The following is a 5742-nucleotide window of genomic DNA, read 5'->3' on the forward strand; positions in this document are numbered from 1 at the left end:
TTATGCCAAATTAGCATTCAATTTAACATTTATTTCAGTACTTGAAATAAATTTACCAGACCGTCGGATATCCTTTTCCTATGTCACTTTTTCCCCTAGCGGAAGCCGAGGTTGCACGTAGGGGTATTTGCCCTACTAAACCAAACACTACCTTCTACTAACACAAAATAGGTTATATCATTTGAAAAGACATGACGTGTAAACCTAATACAGTGCTGACATCTAGGCGTTACATTTCAATGACCCTTTACTTGTGAAGTTGTCTTTTAAGCTTTCGTATTGTCCGGGGATTTCTCTAATTCTTAAACCGTGTTATACGGGGGTTACCTGTATCTGTTACTGCAGGGCTTTAATCGGTCGAACTGATAATTCTATATTAAAATAATATTAGCCTATTTGTATTAAAAAAAACTATGAGTTTAGAAGATATTTTAACTTGGAATAATTGAAGTTGGCACGTAGAATCCACCCTGTGAAAGTGGCCCCCAGTTTTATCAAGACCCTGTACACCTGGAAATCGTAGACCCTGGAAATAATACCCAGGTTCGCGCGCCTCCGGTTTCCATCGCAGGCATTCGATGTCCGCGGGTATAATGAGTCATTCCATAAGTAATGCGGCTCAACTACATCACACTAGGGTAATGATACTTTTACTATGTAGTATGGCCAAGGACTTGGGTTCAGTAAAAGTGTGCACTATCCCTCGGAATACCGCCGATTCAGCGGTCCTCCGAATGTTTGTAATGGATAAATATTGACCCATACGCATCTGTTTTCTTTTTTATTATTTATGTATGCGATCCTTTGCTTATACACATTGATATTTCCGACTCTAAAGCTGGATTTTGCAAAGAATATAAATAACAAAATATATTCGTAAGTACCGTATACGTACTACAATAATCACTTTTACAAAGCATGGCCCTGAAATTAGTTTCTTGAGGACGTATTTCGAAGAAAGCTGTGAATGAATCAACTTGTTAATACACAGTGTCATCGTACGTCTTTCCTCTTGTTTCTTGTAACATCGCGTAGAATGTCAGATGACGAATAGACTCACACGAGGTGAATTTTAATTCTACTTTTTCCTGAGTATAAAAAAGTATTATAAGGTCAATGTCCCTATTTCTCATCACGTCCCCAATTCTGCTGACTACGTATATTTTTTATTTAATGTAAAAAGTTAAACAATAATTAGTTATACAACAAATTATTTAAATTAGTATTTAAAAATACTTTTATTTAAATTCCATTATAAAGGGGGGTTTAAATTTTATACCTAATAAGATTTTTTGTCGATTGTTGCATAAATAAATAAAAATCAATTTCTGCGATAGCCGAACTCTTACATGATTAGAAATAGGGACATTGACATTAGAAGTCATCCGGATGGGTCGTTAAAAGGGTCATTTTCACGGAAGACATGGTCTCTAACTAGTTACCTTTCTTAAACCCCCAGAACAATGTTGTTAGGCAATATTCCACGTCTTTCATTAAGACAATTATTTATTGCTTGTCCGATCTGGACATTCACCGAAGTAAATAGTTCCAACTGTGGCGGTCGGGTTGCATTCCCCGGCGAGTTCCGTAAATCCAGTTAATAAACGTTCTAAGCGTTTGTTTGAACAGTTTGACGCTTTCTCCGAGTCTTTGTCGGTGTTAAAGCGTAACCTGAGAGCATACTCGTGACTTTCCAAGATAAGTTAAGGCATTGTACCTGATGTGAGACGATTGCTAGGTTGGTTGCCTGGTAAAAACAGAAGTTCTAGTGGAAGACAATAGATTCGTACCTGAAGAATCCCTAATCATTAGATTGCGGATTTGTATGGAAATACACATATCTATAGATGCTATATATTGAACTGAAATTAATAAAATTGTTAGTAAGCTGCACTACAATTTTTCTATATTATTTTTTGCGCATTTATATTTGGGATAAATGCATAGCCTTCCTACCAAGATTTTGATTCGACTTTTTTTGTCGTATTTTCTTACGTCATCTTTTTTGTCTATATACCACGACAAGTCTGCCGTTTTTACTTGAAAATAAAAAAGAGGTTTACGTACATTCGTGCACACCGACTATTCAATGCGCAGCGGAAAAGGAACATTTGCTGAGTGTTTAGAAAACGTGTAACCTGGATTACACGCGTCTCAATTTAAATTTCCCGCCATCGTTACCAAGAGGACGGAAGTGATCCGCATCTATAATAATCTTCACCGTTTCATGAACGACACGTATAGATAGTTTTCGATTAAAAAACTTCTTTTATTTTTAAATATATTTTTCAGTTATGAGTAATGTTAAAGTGTGCAAGTAAATTTTAGGGACACATGTCTGCGAGTGAAACTTCGAGAAGTTTGCGCGTCACTTTGTGATTCTTTTCTTTACACGCACACTTTTCCTCCGTAAGTGCTCGTATTGGAGCGAGGCCACGAAAGTCGGTCATTGTCTTCTTTATCGGTTTATACATAAGAGAAACGGATCACAGAGCGGATATTGAACTTCTTTCGTGAAAAATGTCAATGGACGCTGTGAAACGTTCGCAGCGATTCGTTTGAAGCGGATTCGGTATGAGATCGAGGTGACAATATACTCGAATAAAACGGCTGGTTCTGTTAGACAACCAACGGATATGTATTTTTCCCTTACTGCAACGGAAATCAGACAACTTTTCATCGAATAATACATGATTAATAAAAAATGATGCATGTTCGACTGTACAGTTCTTTAGATCAGTTTCTCAGTATTAAAAGTTAAATATTACATAATTCTATAATTACAAATTTTATTTCTATAGTTCAAATAGTGGCTCCAAAAAGTTTTTCATCTGTTATAAGATTATGAAGCACTGAAATAAATGTTAAATCGAACGTTAATTTAGTACGTAGAAATTTAGAACGTAAATTTCAGTAATTTCCGATACCAAGTTGTAGGAAGCCACACATACATTGCTTTTTCTCCTAGAAGAAACTGAGTTTGCACATGGGTGTACGTAAAACCCATTAAATATACGATAAAGAAGCTTGTGATTTGTTGGCAAGAATCTGTCAATTGAAATGGATCTTTCTTCGATCAAAATTATTCTGCTCAAGATAAGTCAAAATGGTTCAAACTTTCCAGTTCAATGGATAGTTTGTTGTGAATAGTTTGTTCAAGACATACACACCCTCTCATAAGTATTAGGACACTTACCCAATATGCAGTAAATGTTAGAAGGCTTTACGAAATTGCTGAATATTTAAAGTCAATATTGTTTCGGGGATTTTAAAGCCCGTTTAACAAAGCTTATCCTAATACGAAGTCATAAAAGTGGATTAAAATTGTATTATTTTCTACGAAACATCACGTTTTCTTCATTTATTTCGAAAGAAGCTGAAAGTGAATCAACTTGTTATTAGTGACATGGCATATCTTTTCTCTTAATTAATTACGATTCAACCCCAAAGTAGTCCTAGACCTATCCTGGACTATCCCGTCTTACCGGGAATAATATTGTTATGACGTTTGAAGCCACGAAATTGGCTTCGCGTTATAACCGAAGTTGCCTCTGACTTTGAGGATCGTTTTGAGGATCGGTCAGTCGTTTCGCTGACAACCGCACGTATTTAAAAAGAGAGTCTCCGACATGACATGAAAGAGAACGGATGTACTACATTTAGCTTGTATATAATTGTACATAATTAACGTTGTACAGTTGTACAGTTGTAAATAAACATCATATTGTATTACGTTCAATAATAAAATACTGTTATGCGGAACGCCACGGCGTAACATTGGTGTCAGAAGTGGAATGGCTACTCGCTCATCGGTTTCTGAGGAAGCATCTTCGTTCGAAAATTCATTCACGAGATTACAGTGGACACTACTCGAAGAAATGAGGAACCAACAACGTTCATTCGACGAGAAAATAGAAAGAAACCAAGTCAAAGCCCAAGAAAGAGAATCAACGTAGAGAGCGGCTCAGGTGGCTAAGGAAACGGCTATGGAAAAAAGAATAAACACCAAAGAAAATCAATATCAGGTCCTATCTATTAACATTAAAAATTTAGTAGAAAAGTTCTCAGCTTCGACAACTTCGTTTGGGAATCACGGACCCTCTTATAATACTTCTACTGAGCACGAGGTTCTTACTAGCGTAGCTCCGCAATCGACACCTCTTCAAAGAATTAACAGCGAATCTTGGAACGTATTTGAATTAGGATACGTTGTGAGCTATTTTACACTAGCTGCAGAAATAGAGAGGCTGGCATATGCCGCTTTTTGCGATTGTCCTGTAGAAATACGGCACAAACTTGCAGCTACTCAATTCATTTCTGCGTTAAGTAATGAAGAAGTGAAACGGACGCTGAGACTTGACGGTTTCACATCTCTTAGGGCAGCCGTTATTAGGGCCCTAAAGATTGAAGCCGTGCAGAACATATCAGACATTCTAGTAAAAGTACAAATGTTAAAACTTTTTACTGATTTTGAGGAAAATACATGTCGAAGAGGTGCTTCTCGGGGATCGTGGCAGGGATCCCAAGAGAAAATGGAGAAACGGCCAGCATGCTGGAGTTGTGGCAAAACGGGACATTTTGAAAAGGACTGTTTTAATAAGAAAAGGAAACAGGATAACAAGAAGAAATATTAGTAGGAGATCTTAGCGTAACGGATATACGAATTCGTTCAAGAAAGGAAAAGTTTTTGTTTTAAATTAGACTGTGAGACGAGTTTTTCTGGGCTGTATGAGATTGTTACAGGATGTTGTTAATTGCACAGAAATGATTACGTACTCTGTAAAACGCATGGCATCGGAAAGGTGATATGCGGCGTGGCCATGATGTAAAATGTAAAATGATGGAAGGTAACATGGTCACGCACTCTGTAAAGCGCGAAGCGTCGGAAAAGTGACACGTGGACCAAGCATAGATGAAAGGAATATACGAAATGATGGAATGTAACATGTTCACGCACTCTGTAAAGCACGAGTCGTCGGAAAGGTGACATGTGAAAACATCATGACTGTCGTAAGGTGTGTTAGAATGAAAAAGAGCCCTGAGGAATGATAGTTGTTGAAAAAGATGTTTTCCGAGAAGGTGAAGCAGATTAGTTTGGCTATGATAGCGTCAAGATATTTCGTTCTCCGAAATCAAAGCTACGGATTGACATCGTGAAGTACACGTGAATCGACTGGCACGGTTCAATTCACGTGAAAGTACACATCGAAAAAGATAAGAAAAGACTTGTTTCACCAGAGGAAAGGAAGGAAGAAGAATCAACGGATGAGAAGGATGATAGTCCAGCAAAGGCTTGGGACAGCAGATAATCTGGGTGAGAATTCCAACGGTCTGGTAAGCACTGACTTGATCCGCTCGCATGCGTACGGAGTTCGGTGGGGGGCGCAATGATTTACGAACCTGCACTTTTACCACACTGGGGAAGTCGGGTTCTCTTCGCAAATGCTCGACATAATCGAAGAGAGGAGGGCCCATCCCCAGGAACCGGTGTGCGAGATTGGCGCATTGACCACCGACTTGTCGGGAAGACTTCCTGAATAGGTCAGAGGTGCGTCTTGGAGATGGAATGCAACCCAGCTCAAGACTCACAATGCCAGATTGTACTGCACAGAGTCCTTGAAGTCGCTGACTACATCCTAGATCCATTAGAATGAAGTTCTATCGAGGATTAACAATTTTTAAAGGAAAACTTGGAAAATTCGTACATGGATTTAATTGTACATTGTTGCAGAAGCCTGAAGC

Source organism: Dufourea novaeangliae, unplaced genomic scaffold (assembly GCF_001272555.1).
Source record: "Dufourea novaeangliae isolate 0120121106 unplaced genomic scaffold, ASM127255v1 scaffold87, whole genome shotgun sequence".
Classification (NCBI taxonomy): Eukaryota; Metazoa; Arthropoda; class Insecta; order Hymenoptera; family Halictidae; genus Dufourea; species Dufourea novaeangliae.